This window comes from Balaenoptera borealis (genome assembly GCF_965194805.1).
Source record: "Balaenoptera borealis genome assembly, chromosome: X".
NCBI lineage: Eukaryota > Metazoa > Chordata > Mammalia > Artiodactyla > Balaenopteridae > Balaenoptera > Balaenoptera borealis.
Genome location: NC_138881.1, coordinates 98,033,152 through 98,051,208, shown reverse-complemented (window position 1 = coordinate 98,051,208; position 18,057 = coordinate 98,033,152). Strand labels below are relative to the sequence as shown.

The 18,057-nt window shown below is 38.2% G+C and overlaps 1 protein-coding gene and 1 pseudogene across 6 annotated transcripts in view; one reads left to right on the top strand and one right to left on the bottom strand.

The window, feature by feature from the left end:
- The window catches only part of PLS3 (plastin 3), a 90,405-nt gene that overhangs the window by 59,237 nt on the left and 13,111 nt on the right, over window positions 1–18,057 (bottom strand). The window contains exon 1 of one of the 5 annotated variants that reach the window (XM_082377229.1): window positions 1,707–1,849. The exons of 3 other annotated variants lie outside the window; for them this stretch is intronic. The gene's annotated coding sequence lies outside the window, so the exon portion shown is untranslated. Of the gene's footprint in view, window positions 1–1,685; window positions 1,850–18,057 lie in introns of those variants that run through there. One more of the 5 variants, XM_082377227.1, reaches the window with a different exon arrangement.
- LOC309620158 (ferritin light chain pseudogene) lies at window positions 6,750–7,192 on the top strand (annotated as a pseudogene). Its single transcript has 2 exons — window positions 6,750–7,019; window positions 7,100–7,192. The product of its transcript is annotated as a ferritin light chain pseudogene (transcript).

The following is an 18,057-nucleotide window of genomic DNA, read 5'->3' as shown; positions in this document are numbered from 1 at the left end:
CATCCCATGAGTGATTTCACCCTACTTAGCTATTAAATGAGTTCATTTCCTGGAAACACCTCTATTCTGTTCTAGGATCTAGCATAAGCTAGATTCTTATTGATCTTTTTTTCAAGTACCAATATCTATGAGTCACTTAAACCCCAAAGGGTGTCCAATCCTGTGTCATTTCCTGGAGGAATATCAAATACTTCCATTTTAAGTAAAAGTTTACTTTCCTCTTTTTGTCTTAATAAAGATAAGATCTTTAAGCAATGGCTATTGTAAAATAAGTTAATAATTTTTCCCATAGAAACATTCACATCAATTAAGTCAGATTGAAGACATTCTTTAAATTCTTGCTAGACAAGAGTTTTGTAGATATTTAATATACATCTTAACCATATTCTAAAAGCCCCCTTTCCTGTTATGAAGAATACTATATCAAACCCAAAGACACAACAAAGTTATACCTCTGCTTCCCCATCTTTACAAAGCTAAGAAGTATTAACTCCTTGGATTGAAATAGCACATTCTTCTTTTAAAAGGTCCAATCCCTTTATTTCCTAAGTGAACTCTGACACTTTCCAAAAATATCTGAATAATTTATGAAAAAAACATATCTGCTGCTAATGAAATTAATTAACCTTCACACCTGAGGAGTATTTCCATTCTCCTTTCCTGTGAAAAATAACACGGAAGCCAAGGGCAACCTTCAGGTACATATCTCTCACAAGGCAAGATCAGACCAGTTAACTCAAGACAAAATATTATGATGTACAACTCAGAAATCACTAGAGATAAAATTTCAGCTTAGACTTTGAGCTAAGCTGGAAGTTTATCTATTAGTCACTAAAATGGCCTCCTGCAGTGTAACATACCCTGCTTATATGTTCTCAAATATGGTACTTGTTAATTGAGAAAACTAGACTCTTTTGTTTCATACTTCACTTTTTACCTCATACAGGTGTAGTTAAGTACAACTAATTTGAGAGGTTACCCTTGATTCGGAGTCGAGATTTATATAATCAGCTATATTGAAATAGGAGAAATAAAACATATGATCACTATGTGATAGAAAACTCTGGTGAGTTTGTGAGCATCAGAAATTACTATCACTACCATATTACAGTAACACCACCAAAATCTCATCACCAATGATTTTCATGTATTTTGGAAAGTATGAATAAACACCAGGACAACTGTTTGTCATAAGTTATTTTGTAAGAGTAGAATATCAATCGGTTTGCCATATTCTGTCATAACAGCTACCCTCAACTTCTATTTCACAGAATTTTGAAAAACCATTTAACAGGGATCAAAAGTATTTGAAATTCCATTCCCCTTCACCCCATCCCCCAGATATAAAGTAAGAGTTTCTGTCATTTAAACCTTTGGCATCTGACTTGATAGATACAGCTATATAATTAGGATTACAAAACCAATTTTTAAAAAGTACAAAGTCCCTAAAATATTCCCCAAATAAAGACAATATAGAGAGAGAGAACAAGTCAGATTCTAAGCTTCAAAATTTTCTCTTAAAACAAATTTGCTTCTACTTGAATACATAAGATTTAGAAAGCGTCTCCAAATGTGTAACTACCCAAACACATAATAAGGATTTCAAGATGTTTAAAGTAAATTTCTGCTTAAATATTCCATAATATAAAAGTTAGAGCCTAACGAAATAATATTAAAATCGTTACCCTTCTGGGATGAGAGCAAACCTGTTGTTTCTTTCTCGCAGCACTAAACAGAAGGAACCTCCCACGCCCAGAACGCCAATCTGGAAACCCAACATTCTTCTTACAATTGCAACTTTAGAGAGCAAGTCATAACACTTCCTGCTAGAGAGAGAGAGCACCCTGACACAGCAATGATACAATACTTACGAATTCCCTTCCTGTCAGCCTCACAGTATTTTGCCAAGTATTAACAAATTCGAACTTCACAACATTTAGAGAAAAGTGAATTTTTTCATTCCAGCTCCACTGAAATCATGCAAGAACACAAGGGAATTTAAAGTTGGTTCAGGTCAAATAGCTACAACCCACATACCTATTTAAAGTTTGAACATTAGCCAAGTAACCTGCTTATTTTAGAACACATGGAACCAGCTTCTCCCCAGAGGCCAAGTCACTCGTCCATAGGAAAGTGCATTACTTAGAAAGGCAAATTAACTGTCCCAGACCACTTACGTTCTATTATTCATCTCGATCCATACTTACTCACGTCTTCATACAACACTTACACTCCATATGCTAGGTGTCAGAGCATTAACTGTGAGTATCTATATCTTGTTTTCTGTTGAATACATAAGCTGTTAAGTGTAGGAACTATATTTTCTACCAGCCTAGCATACAGGAACGAAGCCAATACTTGCTGAACTGAATTTTCTATTGAGAGGCAGTACTGCTGAGTAGTTTAGAGTTCTGGAGCCAGACTGGGTTCAAATCCTGTCTCCACAATTTTCTAGGTTGTCTTTGGACAAACTGCTTAAGCTCTTGTGCCTGTTTTCTCATCCAGGGATGATAATAGTAACTACATCACATAATGATAACTATTTTGTACATTGTTGTGATGCTTAAATGATTTAATGTGCATTCAAATTTTAGATCATAGCCTGGCAAATTCTAAGCACTAGGTATGTGATAACTGCTATATTCTTATTATTGAAATTTGTTTTTTAACTGGTCTAGCAACTCTAATCAGTTAATTGTTAAATGAAGCAACTGGTTAGCTGAGTTCTCGCCCTTTATGGGAGAGAACAATAAATCAATAGGAGTACTGTGCTAGGCTCAGGAGACCATTTCTAATACTGACATAGGGCAAGTCAATCATTTGAAAGGAAATGGAGTGCAATGGGAGCATCAGGGTCTTAGGAATCTGACTGACTTCAAGTCTGTGTGACCTTGAACACATCACTTAGCTTCTCTGAGCCCCAGGTCCCTATCTATAAAAGTGGAACTAATTCCACATACTTCAGAGGGTTGCGATGATGATTAAGTGAGATAAATGCATAAGAGGGTCTGGCTCCAGCAAGGTGCTCAGTAAGTGGCGGCCATTGTTATAATCTGTCTGGGATATAATATGCATAATACCATCTGCTCTACCCACCTAATCTGCTCTACCTACCTAATAAGTATGAAAGTGAGATAATAGATCCTCCAGTCCTTTATAAATAATATAAAACAAAGTGAAGCGTTTTATGCTAACATTGAAATCTCAGAATAAGGAGGCGACTCACATTGCAGTCACCTGTAAAAAGGATCAGGACAGCCCACATCAGGAGGCAGAGTGTTCTCCTGTCCTCATCACTAACCACCATTAGCAGACACTGGATTACATTTCGTCTCCTTAATGGAAGCACTTTATTTCATCAATCACAAAAACTGCATGAACCATCAAAAGGCAACACAATCCCGAACAGAAGGAATAGAGCGTCAGGAGTCAGAGGACGTGTTCTTCCACCTGTTTTCATTGCTGACTCACTATGTGAAGCCTCTTCAACTTTCCCGAGTCTCAGTTTCACCATCTGTGAAACAAGCATAGCCCTAGCTGCCTGTGGCCAGTCAGGGAATATGTGGGGTAGTAAGGAACACTCAAGCACCTTGAGCTAACTGGAAGAAAGGGTATATGTGTATGTATTATCATGCATTTCCAGGGAAAACTGGGGCACAGGCAATTGCCTCCGGTAAGAAGGCAGTATCAGTGACAGGCCAGCAATGTTGAGTTTCCCCAGCCTTACTTTTCTTTAGCCACACTTGTCACTTCACAACACTTAGATGGGTCTGTCCCAAGTGCTATTAAATTAACTTTCTCGCGCTTCCCTGGTGGCGCAGTGGTTAAGAATCCACCTGCCAATGCAGGGGACACGGGTTCAAGCCCTGGTCCGGGAAGATCCCACATGCCGTGGAGCAACTAAGCCTGTGCGCCACAACTACTGAGCCTGCGCTCTAGAGCCCGCGAGCCACAACTACTGAGCCCGCGTGCCACAACTACTGAAGCCTGCGTGCCTAGAGCCTGTGCTCCGCAACAAGAGAAGCCACGGCAATGAGAAGCCCATACACCGCAACAAAGGGTAGCCCCCACTCACCGCAACAAAGGGTAGCCCCCGCTCGCCGCAACGAAGACCCAATGCAGACAAAAATTAAAAAAAATTAACTTCCTCAATGATCATGCTACCCAGAAACAGCTTCCTTGTCTTTCCCTTTCTTGGTCATCTGGAATGTATATGCTTTCTAGCTTTCTGAACTCTAAGGCTAATCTTTGATCACAGTGAAATCTGTCAACACCCAGTTGTTGATTTTAAAGTCCATTCACCATAACATGATAGAATTCACTTCAACTGCAAAATATTGTGGTGAAAGTTCTAGGAATGGATACTCCCTTTAAAAATGGACATCTTCTACCTAGTAAATACCAGGACATTTCCTAAAAGACTGTTGTATCACATCAGTAGTTCAGCCAGTTTCGGCCTGCGGCCCATTCTGTAACCTTCTAAATGCCTCATCATATGACGTATGTGCAGGTGTGCAGGGCCAAGGGGGGGTATTGGCGTTTGTGTATGTGCATGTGTGTGAGTATGTGTGTGAACAGCATCTCTGTTTTTCCCATGGGTAATGAAAATTGCTTTGGGAACAGAAGATGGTGGCAAGGGTTATGTAATCCATTGCACATTTTTATAAGCAGGCCACGGAATGAAAACAACTTTTACATTCCAAATTCATCATGATGAATGCTGGGGAAAGTCAATAGAAACCAACCTATGTTTTATCTGTACACGTAAAGTGCACAAGCTCTCACTCTCTCTCAAATGTTACAAACAAATCCATAAAGTTAAAAGTTCACACACGCACCTGTGGACACATACACCCTTCAGGGTGGGAAGGAAGGAAAGAGGCACACCCAAAGCTGCATGAGAATTTCATAGACGTATGGGTGTAATCTGCAGTTAGGACACAAGACCTAGGCATAGTATTTTTAAAGTCTCTTGCAACTTTCATTCAAACATCATCCCCTCCCCACCACACCCAGTACGGGTTATATTCTTTCCATGTGTGACACGTACAATGGAGGCCTCTCCCACTGTGCTTAATGCCACACCTCAATAACACTGATCTATCATCCTTTAATGGAACAGGATTTTACCCATCTTCATGACTTATAAAGTAAACAAACAAATAATACTCACAGTGAGGGAAACATCAAAGCAAAGGGATCTAACATAAAACAGGTACCAAATTAACACGGAGGATATTGCTACTGTAATTTTGGGCTATATTGGAAAGTTTAGGAAATTTATGCCAGGAACAGTATTAGGTACACAAACTTCCTGTTGCGTGGCTGTGTCAGTTTTAACAATCAAGTAGATCTGGTTTACGTGATGATTGGGGGGGGGCGGGTAAATAAGCCACAAGAACATTTTAATTTCAATATTCCAAGGGCTGTCTCCCCAACAGTAAATATTTGTGAGCTCTGTTTTTACATAACAAAGTAATCAACCTTTTAAAACAGGATGTCTTATTATATATTAAATTATATACCTTGTCCTAATGCCCTAAAACAAAAGGCTGAAATAAATAGAAGGATTTAAAGCATGGGCCCTCCAAAAATTATCAGTTGAACTACACACGGGATAAGGAAGTGATTTGGAAGACATCTGTGGTGACTATATACAGTTAACAACACTGAACTGCATATTTCAAAGTTGCTAAGAGAGTAAATCTTAAAAGTTCTCATCACAAGAATAAAAAAGTAACTGTGGGGTGGTGGATGTTAACTAGACTTATTGTATTAATCATTTCACAATACATACATATATTAAACCATCTCGTTGTACACCTTAAACTAATACAATGTTATATGTCAATTATGTCTCAATGAAACTGGGGGGGAGACATCTGTGTTCTGTTCATAGCTAATAAAATCATACAAAGAAATAACTCATATGCTCTACACCTTCCTATCCTGAGGGTCTCTCATTCAAAAAAAGGATAGGGAAGGAAAAGAAACAAACAAAAAAACCCAACTAACCCAGCAGCTCCTAAACTTTTTGGCCTCAGGACCTGAGGACCCCAAAAAGCTTTTTGATATGTGGGTTAGATCAGTGTCTTTATCATATTAGAAATTACAACTAGGACATTTTAAAGATATTTATTTAAAAAAAAAACTAAACCCGGGCTTCCCTGGTGGCGCAGTGGTTGAGAATCCGCCTGCCAATGCAGGGGACATGGGTTCGAGCCCTGGTCTGGGAAGATCCCACATGCCGCGGAGCAACTGGGCCCGTGAGCCACAACTACTGAGCCTGCACGTCTGGAGCCTGTGCTCCGCAACGGGAGAGGCCGCGACAGTGAGAGGCCCGCGCACCGCGATGAAGAGTGGCCCCCGCTTGCCGCAACTGGAGAAAGCCCTCGCACAGAAACGAAGACCCAACACACCCAAAAATAAATAAATACATAAATAAACTTATTTAAAAAAAAAAAAACTAAACCCACCTCATGCTAATATAAATAACATTTAAAAATGAAAACTATATTTTAAAAAAATTTAATGGGAAGAGGCAGGGCACGCCTCGCTCCTCCGGATGTCTCTTGCTTCAACAGTGTTTGAATGGAACAGACCCAGGGACGCCCCCTTTTCCAGCCTCCAATCACCCTGGAACCTCTTTTCCTGTCGCATCCTTAGGAACCAACCACTCTGCCGTCCTCGGCCTCCGAAACCAGCCAACACCGTTTTTTCGGAGCTTAGCTCCTTACTGCTGATCAACCATGAGCTCCCAGATTTGTCAGAATTATTCCACCCAGGTGGGGGCAGCCGTCAACCACAGGGGTCAACCTGCATCTGGGCCCTCCTACACCTACCTCCCTCTGGGCTTCTATTTCTCCCGCGAGGATGTGGCTCTGGAGAGCGTGGGCCACTTCTTTTGTGAGTCCGCCATGGAGAAGGGCAAGGGCGCCCAGCGTCTCTTGAAGATGCAAAACCAGCAAAGCGGCTGTGCCCTCTTCCAGGAGCGCAGAAGCCGTCCCAAGATGAATGGGGTAAAACTCTGGACAATAAGGAAGCTGCCACGGCCCTGGAGAAGAACCTGAGCCAGGCCCTTGTGGACCTGCACCCCTAGGCTCTGGCCGCGCAGACACCCACCCGTGACTTCCTGGAGAGCCGCTTCCTGGAGGAGCAGCTGAAACTCATCAAGCAGATGGCGACCACCTGACTGACCCCACCTCCCACTGGCGCAGGCTGCCGCCGGGGTTGGAGTGGGGGGCTGAGCCAGTAGCTCTTCCAAAGGCTCACCCTCAATTACGACGGGGGCCTCTGGAGCCCAGCGGCCTTTGAGGGGCCCCTCTGCATCCCTCCGGTGTCAGGGCTTCTGCCGGAGCCCCTCTCTGCAGCCACTAGGCAGCTTTTTGACCACCCTGGGGCCCTCACCTAAGCCGTGGGCCAAATGGAAACAAAGGTTTTTGCAGGAAAAAAAAAAATAGAAGAGTATATTGTTTACATCTTTGTTTAACTAAATACAGTGACAGCTGGATTTTCATATCTGCTTCTGCATTGTCTGTTGCAATATGTTGTTTTGATTCAAGTATATGAAGAAAACATGGCCTCCCACAGATACGTTGTTTGGAAAAAGGAAGTATTTTAGGAGCCTTTTCGGGTAATTATGGATATTCTTCTTTATAATACCACGCCAAAACTGGGTAAGTGTTAGTTTCTTAAATAGTTGTTGCAGTGTGGAATCTGATATCAGATCAATGACGTTTTCATACTCTGTTACGTTAAAATCCATTGGTCTATCTTGCACTTTAAATGGACCTTTTACCCATGCTTGATTTCAGAACATCATGCACTGATCATATGGAACAATATTGTTTGACTAGTACAGATCTGTTGTCACACTTCATTTTACAATATCTAACAAATCACTTAAATTAAAAACACCACCAACCTCAGTAGAAAAGTCTAAGTATTGATGCATGGTGGCTGATGCAAGTTTTCAAGAATTTGAATTTTTGCTTGAAATCTCTAACTTTATCATTGGCAACAAATACTCTCAGCCGTTTTCCTTGCAGTGACTAGCACACTTGATTCACTTTTGATAACATATCTACCAAATATTCAGGTCTGAATTATCAGTTAATACGTCATTTGCTCTTTCGAGTAAAAATGGTTTTCTATTTTCTAAAAGTGCAGCTAGTTTAGCTTGCAAATCAAAAAACTGCACAAGTGCTTTTCCTCAAGACAATCACTGTAAATCCATATGCAGCAGAAATGTTTTTTATTTACTTCCCATTTCATCACACAGAATATTGAAAAGATGTATACCCAAGAGTTGAGATTTAATAAAATTAATTTTTCCTGCTTAATCAAGGACATTCATTAATGAACTGCATGTTATAGGTCTTTTTCTAACACGAAGGGTATGGTGTTGAATACAAAGACTACTAATACAGTGTGGGGCTAAGGCACTAGCAGTTTTACCCACCATTGCTTCTGTCAGTACAGTGAAAAAGCAAAGAACATCTTAGTGTTATTATACAAGTAATTTTGATCTCCAAGGGACTATGTGGCATACTTCTCTATTGAGAACTGGTGCTTTATTTGGTAATATTCATGATGGAGTCATCTAATTTTAGAGAGACAAAAAACATAAGGTCCATAGGTTTTTAACAAGAAATTTCAAAACTGAGAATGCAATTACCAGAATAGGTTTTAACGTGAGTTCTGTTCTGTTGAACTGTGAAAAGAAAAATTAATTGATTAATATCAATTCTGAGGGGACCAATCTACAGGTTATTTACTCCAAAGAACATTTTGCAGAATCAGGTTCATGTCCATGAGATGGGAATTTATCATGATAGTGTAGTTTTTAGAAACTTTTAATACATTTTTTAAAAGATTAAGAAAGACAATATATTTCTTATAAAACTACTTAAAAATATCCAGTTCATATGTAGCAAATCAGATTTTTCTTCTGATAATCAGTAAGAGTTTCCTTCTCTGATACTAGAAAAGAAAGGCTTTGAAAGTTAGACTCTATGAAATGCAGAATTATTACTATTTTAAAATATTAAAAATGAAGTGAACTATAGTATTTATGTGTAAAATAATATGTGGGTTATTTGAAAGCAAATCCCAAACAACAAAAAAGGGGAGAGGAAAGATGAAATATAAGAACATCAAATATTGATAAACTGTTGAAACTGTGGGGGGGTTCCTTATGCTATTTTACTTTATATGTTTGAAATTTTCCATAAAAATAAGCTTTTAAAAATTCCATGAGCTTAGAAAAAAGTATTTTGTATTTTGGAAAGCAAAAATAAAATTCCTGGCTCATATTCATTCATTACACGAACACTGAATGAACATCCACTCTGTAAAAGGCACTGTACTTAGATGGCATCAGGAAATAGAAAGATTTATGAAATATGCCTTTTACATTCAAGGAGCTCAGAGTGTCTGTGTCCATATATGTAATTGATTCCCTAAAATGGGTATAATGCCTCCACTATGACCATTCTAAGGGGTACTTATACTATTACAAAGCTCAGCTTGAGCCAACTGAACTGCAAATCAGGATAATGCAATTTTAAGGAAAAAAAAAAGGAAAATGGCATGAAAAGAAAATACAAAAAGGAAACTTAAAAAATAAGAAATGAGACTCTCTTTGGTTTTCCTCTATAAAAGGAAACCAACAAGAGATGTGAGCAAATATGGGCATGACCACATCATTTTTCCACCACAACCCCATCATCTTATTTTACTTCAGGACAGGAACCATCATGTCATCTCCTTTGAGTCAGCTCTTGTACTACTCACATAGGCAAAAATAACTGAGCAATACATTCACTTTCCATGGTGAACATTAAATACATTAAGTATTCTATAATTCTTCCAATGAAAGAAGACAGCAGTTACAGATTCCATATTTTAATTTTCAGGGCTACTATGTCCATTCACACCGCCCGCCCCCCGCCATATAAATTAAGACCATCCTAAAGAATAAATCCACAAGTTAAATCAGTAACATTCCTCAGTTACTCAAGGGGTCTAATTATAACACTGATAAATGAAAAATAAAAGTGAGAATCAAAAAAATCAAACATTTACTTTAACTATCATCTTCCAGCTTATTGCCATATATTCCAAACAAATTATCAATTTTTCCCTATTCAAACTTCAGGTAAAATGTGCAAGAGTTCTCAAAACTCATTCAATGTAGGTCTTTAAAAGCTGAGTGATAGATTAAAGGATTTAAAATGGCTCCATTGTTTTCATCTTTAATATTTATTAAGCTCTATGAGGGCAGTGATTTGTCTTTTCACCAATCTATCTCAAGCATCTAGAACAGTGCCTGGCACACAGTAGGCAGGCAATAAGTATCTGTTAAGGAGGGTGGGGGCGGGGGGATTGGATGAAAGCAATCAAAAGGTACAAACTTCCAGCTGTAAGATAAATAAGTACTAGGGATGTAATGTACAATATGAGAAATTAACACTGCTGTATGTTATATATGAAAGTTAAGAGAGCAAATCCTAAGAGTCCTCATCACAAGAAAAAAAATTTTTTTCTTTCTCTTTTATTTTGTATCTATATGAGATGATGAATATTCACTAAACTTACTGTGATAATCATTTCATGATGTATGTAAGTCTAATCATTTTACTGTACACCTTAATGCTGTACGTCAATTATGTCTCAACAAAATGGAAGAAAAAAATTCAGGAACAAATATTTACTTTCAAATGAAAAAAAGTATCTGTTAAATAAATTTGTGATAATAACATTGCATGCTAAAGGAATTAACCTCACTGTCATGTGCTATAGTGGTTTATTACATAATAAAGAATAAACTTTTAGCACTTTTAATGCAAATCACATAAATAAACATAAAAGACATCTACTCTTGTCCCATTGGGTAACCCTACAAAATAGGGTGATTCCTAAGAGGTAATCCAGCCAAAGAAACGGTAGGTTATATCTTTCTAGTGGCACCGAATCCATGATCATATTTGGCAGCTGAATGATTTTCTAATTCTCCACTTTCCGAAAATAAAGGCATTTCAGAGAAAAGTGGAATGGAAGGTATAAAGAACTCTGAATTTTATCAAGTTTTCCTTCAAAATTGCCACACACACAAAAAAGAAAAATCGCACTTAAGCTGTCAAGATCTCAATGCTTTAGCTTTCTTAACTTTAAAACGACTACTTTTTGACCTCACAAGGAATCACAAAACCTTCAAAAGAAACAGCCGCTTCAGCATTTCCTGCCTGTCTGCCCTAGTCCAAGATTAACCTTGTCAGTTTTTAGGAAGACTTATAAGACTCCCTTAAATGCCTAATTCACATGAAGTGGTAACATGAAGCCGCAGTTTTTATAAGACGCCGGTTTCTACTTGTTACCAGATGTTGCCATCACTTCAAAGTGTTAAATGCATTCATGAAGAGGTTCAGATATATTTGCACGTGGAATATTTTCTGACTTCTGCTATTATTGTGAAGACAGAGGAAAACTGTTGCCTTGTTGTCTAATAAAACATCTTTAAGGTTGCCAATATTCACTTCAAGAATCACCAAGTACTCTGTCGGTCTAATTCTTCCGTGTAATTCTTGCAAGCACATATATATATAAACACTTTCAAAACACACCCCAGGAACTTCCCTGGCGGCGCAGTGGTTAAGAATCTGCCTGCCAATGCAGGGCACACGGGTTCGAGCCCTGGTCCGGGAAGATCCCACCTGCCGCAGAGCAACTAAGCCCGTGCGCTACAACTACTGAGCCTGCGCTCTAGAGCCCGCGAGCCACAACTACTGAAGCCCACGCGCCTAGAGCCCGTGCTCCCCAACAAGAGACACCACCACAATGAGAAGCCCGGGCACCGCGACAAAGAGTAGCCCGCGCTCGCCGCAACTAGAGAAAGCCCACGTGCAGCAACGAAGACCCAACGCAGCCAAAAATAAATAAATAAATTTAAAAAAACAACAAAAAAAAACACACCACAAATTAATTCCATTTCTTTGGGAGCTTGTCATGAAACAGCCCACTTAAAGATCTAGCTGAAAAATCCAAATGTGTGTGTGTTTGTGTGTATGTGTATACTTTTGGAGTTGCTTTTTTAGACAAACAGTAAACAGTCAACAGCTTCACATAGTTCAGGGTTCCTTTGCCAGGATAACTCAACAATTGCACTAGGTTTTCTGCTTCTACCCATTCTTCTCTGGTTATGTTAATTTCTTTGGTTATGTTGCCATTGGGGTTTTATTAGGTTAATTAAAAATGTTTTTTAATCTCCAGAGAGAGTTTAACGCAACAACAATGGTTGCTATTTTCTACACATAATGGTCATTGTTAAGTTTTGGCCCAACACAGCATCCTGAATACAATGTAGATTTATCCTTAAGATTGGCTGCAAAAATACTGTGGTCTCACACAGTGTTATGTGCCCTTTCTATTCAGATGTCTGGGAGATACCCCATAACTCTTATTTTTGCTGATACCCTGATTGTATTTCTCTGAGGATGGAGTTGAATCCATAAACATAACACTAATGCTGGCTCAGATTTCTAGACACTGAATTGTAACTGACCAGCCTTGCTTGCTCAGTATTTTATTTGGCAATTTGTTAACCTGGTACAGCTAAAAAGTCTCATAATTAATTCTGCCACAAATCAAACAACTTTTGTGGCCTTCGCTTGCTATAAATCATATTGTTAGCAAAAAGTCATCCAAGCAAGAGAAACTTCTTCCTTCTCCCAGTTTATCCCTCTCCCTGGTACTCTTACCTCAGAAATTGGCTAAGCCATTAGCAGGGTTCTTTTGATGGGGTAGACTATGGTAGGCTCACTGGCTCTGAGAATTCACTGCTTTAGAGAATGAGCTTTTAAAAGTCTCTCATTAGGCCAAATACAAAAATGCAGATAAGCTATATGTGAAGAAAGAAGTTGGAATATCTGTTTGATGAGTACCATTATACTGCATTCTTCCTTAAATTACACTTTTTTTCCATCACAGGATAGGTTTTGCTGTAGCTGTGACTATTAACCTAAACAAAGTTAGGAGTAGATGGGGAAGAAACAAATCACTGATATTAGTGGTAGTAAATTTTTTTTCAGTATTAATTCTGTATTTAAATGGATTCAGTGATCATCATACATCCTTTTACCAAGGCTCCTCTATTCTTAAAATCTTAATTTTGTCCTATTTTTTAATTGGCTGAATTTCACTTTCGAGTATTTCTCTTTTCTATGAGTTCTTTTATATTCATGGGAACTGCCTAGTACCTTTATTTTTGAATGACATCTTGGCTTACTATTCTTGGATCACACTTTTGTCCTTTCAGAACTCTGTACACAATGCTTAGTGGTAGTAAATTTCACTGTAATAATTATACTAAAACTATATGAGCCACATGCTATAACTTAGGTAAGTTTTCCTTATTGAGAAGTAATTCTGTTAATTGTGTTTAAGGTAGTATAACTGGACTGTGATTTTCAAATTCCTGCTTTCTGAGTGTAACCACTTAATGCCATATTCAGAATGTTACAGGCTGCCAGTGACATATTTATTAAAACAATAAAAGCCAATTTAGAATATAAACAGGATGGGAAAGAGAGCCAAGTTTTTTTGGTGCTTCCACCCTGAATCATGAAGCAGAAAGAAGGGTGGAAAAGCTTTATCTTGAGAAAGCAAGACAGAAATGAAAGCATGATCTCATTCACTTTTCCCGCACCCAAACAAGGTGACATTTTCTGTTCCTTTCTTCTTCAGCCCTAATCAGTTTAACAGTCCTCTTCTCTTTTTTTAATCCCTAATAGTAAGTTTCCAAGTGCCCTTTTTAAATTAAGAGGTTTACCAGATTCTTTTTGTAATTTTTAAGATTTTATTTTTCAGAATCAAAGATCAAAGCATGAGAATGCACAAAAGTTTTCATTTAAGATGTTTTGATTTACTATTCATGACTAACAAACACATCCTAAACTCCAATACCCTAAATCCCAATGATTTAGTGGCATATTGTGTTTTGCTATGTGGGTTAATGCATTTGTTTGAAACAACAGAAGAGGTAAACCATACTTAAGGCAGTAGGTTTAGGAGTCTTGCAAAGAGAAATCTAAGGTGCGGGGTGGGGGGAGTCTTTAAAAAGTCTGGAAAGAACTCTTCAAATAATTTTAAAATTCAAAAACATATCAGTGATTTAGAACTTGAAAGTTATATACCTAAATCAAGAAAAGTTTCAATATTGGTAATTAAAAAAAAGATATCCAAGTTCTATCTGAAGAGAAATGACCAATTAATATTTGTTCAGTGATTTAAAAATCATAAAAGTAGGCACCACTTTAGAAAATAAGACCTAGCATGAGACTACAGAAGAAATTAAATTTTGTCTTCCTTAATGGAATTATCATTTTTAACTTAATTAACATTACATATGCAATCTCAAAATTCTAATTTATTAATGTAATTCCTATTGACAGCACAGTTTTTTGTGGTCATAGACCAGCTTATTCCAAAAATTTATGTGGAAAGAAACAGGTCTTAGAACAGGTAAAATTTATTGAAAAATAGACTGGGTGGACTCACTCTGCCTGGTGTTAAGTCATTTCTTGTAGCTACAGCAATCAAGATAGTGTGGTTACAGAGCAACACATGCAGAACAATGGAACAGGCCAGAGAACCCAGAAATAGACCTACACAAATAAGCTCAACTGATTTTTGATAAGCGTGCAAAAGCTCATCAGTGGAGGAATGGTGCTACAGCAACTGGACAACCATAGGGGAAAAAAACAAGAACTCTGACCTAGACCTCATTTTGTGTAATTTTGTATAAAGATTTACACCAAAATTAACTCAAAATGGGCCACAGACTTAAATGTGAAACATAACACCATAAAACTTTAGAAAAAATTTTTTGAAAAATTCATCAGGAACCATGTTTGGTGAAGGGGCCTTGGACATGACACCAAAAAGACAATCCATAAAAGGAAACATTGATCAACTTGGCCTTGTCAAAATAATACTTTTGTTCTGTGAAAGACCTTGCTTGGAGGATGGAAAGACAAGCTACAGACTAGGAGAAAATTGCTGTATACCACATATCTGACAAAGGATTGTTATCTAGAATATATAAAGACCTCTCAAAACTCAACATTAAAAAACAATCCAATTGGAAAATAGGCAAAAGACATGAACAGATATTTCACCAAAGAGGATATACAGATGGGAAACAAACACATAAAAAGATGCTCAGCATCATTAACCACTGGGAAATGCAAAATGAAACAAAAATGGGATATCACTACACACCTATCAGAATAGCTAAAATAAAAATGTGACAATACTAAGTGCTAGCAAGGATGTAGAAAAACTGGGTCGCTCATACGTTGCTGGTAGGAGATTAAATGGTACAAGTCACTACAGAAAAACATTTTGATAGTTTCTTATAAAATTAAATATGCAACTCTCATATGACCCAGAGATTGTATTTTTTGGGCATTAACCCCAGAGAAATGAAAATTTACAATCACAGAAAAACCTGTACACAAATATTTGTAGCAGCTTTATTTGTAGCAGCCAAAACGAGAAATGGCCCAGATGTCCTTCAATGTGTGAATGGGTAAAAAAACTATGGTAGGGGCTTCCCTGGTGGCACAGTGGTTGAGAATCTGCCTTCTAATGCGTGGGACACGGGTTCGAGCCCTGGTCTGGGAAGATCCCACACGCCGCAGAGCAGCTGGGCCCGTGAGCCACAATTACTGAGCCTGCGCGTCTGGAGCCTGTGCTCCGCAACAAGGGAGGCCGCGATAGTGAGAGGCCCGCGCACCGCGATGAAGAGTGGCCCCCGCTCGCCACAACTAGAGGAAGCCCTCGCACAGAAACAAAGACCCAACACAGCCAAAAATAAATAAATAAATAAATAAAATTTAAAAAAAAAAGAAACAAAGCAATGAGCAAGCATCCTTGAGTATATGTATTTATTAAAAAAAAAAAAAGAACTATGGTACATTTACACCATGGAATACTACTCAGCAATAAAAAGGAGGAAGGTATTGATATACACAACTTGGATGAATCTCTAGAGAATTATGCTGAATGAAAAAAGCCAAAAGATTGCATACTCTGATTTCATTTACATAATATTTTTGAAATGACAAAATTATAGAAATGGGAAACAGATTAGTGGTTTCCAGGGGTAGAGATGGGGCAGGTGCAGGGGAGGGTGGAAGAAAGTGTGTGCTGTTACAAAAGGGTAACAAAAAGGATTCTAGTGGTGACGGAACTGTTCGGCATCTTGACTGTATCAATGTCAACATCTTGGCTTGGGTATTGTACTATGGTCTTGAAGAGGTTACTACTGGGGGAAACTGAGTAAAGGGTACACAGGATCTCTCTGTGTTATTTCTTACAAGTACATGTCTACAATTTCTGCAAAGTAAAAAGTTCAATTAAAAAATCTAACTCAGAATTAAACACAGAATATAGTATAATTAAATGGATAGGGAAAAGGGAAGCAAATTTATATGCAATAATTTCATATCCTATTTTAAACATTATTCCCACGAATTTTTCCAAAATACTATAGACATAACTACTGACACTATAGTCTTAGCTTGTATGGTCAATTCTTGACTCCACTAGAGTATTTGATCTGGGTAAATGATATTTTTCTGTTCAATACCAAAATAACAAGCTGATATAAAGGAGAATTTCAGGGCAAGAACCCACCAATGCATGACAATTTTGGTATCTGTTATTAGAAATATTTACGTAAGTGACACTTCTCCCCAGATAGTCACTCCTTGATCTCCTTCATGTCTTGCGTCAAATATCTTCCTTTCAGTGAGGCCTCCTGTGACCACATGATTTGAAATGGCAATGCCCTCTTCCCACTCCCTATACCCTCAACTTTAATTTTCTCCATAATACATTACCATCGAATATACTATATTGTTGTTCATTTTGTATCTTCCCCTAGTAGGATGTAAGCTTCATAAGGATGGTAATTTTCATTTGTTTCAGTCACAGGTATAATCCCCAGTGCCTAGAAAATAACCTGACCTATAGAGGCACTCAGTAAATATCTGAATAAGTGAATGAATCAATGAATAAAATGGAATTTTTTTTCTTGGTGAGGAGTAATACAAAGGGGGAAATACTGGCTCTCTGAGAGAGAAAATCCAGTTTGGAAGAAACCAAGAGTGATAAATCCGGGAATTCCCTGGAGGTCCAGTGGTTAGGACTCTGCGCTTCCATTGCAGGGGGCACGGGTTCAATCCCTGGTCGGGAAACTAAGATCCTGCAAGCCACGTGGTGTGGCAAAAAAAAAAAAGTGATAAATCCTACAATGTATATCCAATATATTGGCATTCGAGTTTTCAAAATCCTTTGGATGCAATACAATGTAGGAAACTGTTTAAGATCAATGATTAGGACTGCAGCTTTGTAAGCATAAGAGTACTTTGGTTGAAGATACAACCTGGAAAATAATGTACCACTTTAAAGCTATTACTAATGAATTTTCATTAGCTATGGAAGAGTTGGTCGAGTTAAATAATGTTGCTTAAGTTATAGGTGAAGTGAGTTTCAGAGAGTTTATGTCAACTTTAAAGACATGGCATCTGCCATTTTGTTAACATCTGAAAGAAAACTCCAGTTTGTATAAACTGATTCAGGGTGGAAGAGGCATTCCTAGTGAACCACGCTGGACTCTGGATGTGGTATTTAAATTTATGGCAAGAAGAGTGATGGATTAGGTATCAGGAGACCCCATCCCCCACCACTGTCCTCCACCACTGCATTAGACCTCTGTCGCCTCATCTGCAAAAATCAGTGGCTGGATTAGACTCTGAGCTCTTCAAACGATGGCACATTATGTTATTATCTTAGTGATAACAGTGCCTAGCACACTGTTGATAATTAATAAAGGCCTGTTAAATGAATTAAGTAATTAAATAGGAAGTTCTAAATGGGTCTCTGGGAAATTGTATCTTGTATCTTTTCTTGACTGAACTGCAGCCCTCCTCTCTCAGGGAGGCCTATCCTTTCCTAGTTGGCCTGCCCAGAATAAGGCAACTAGGTCCAGGA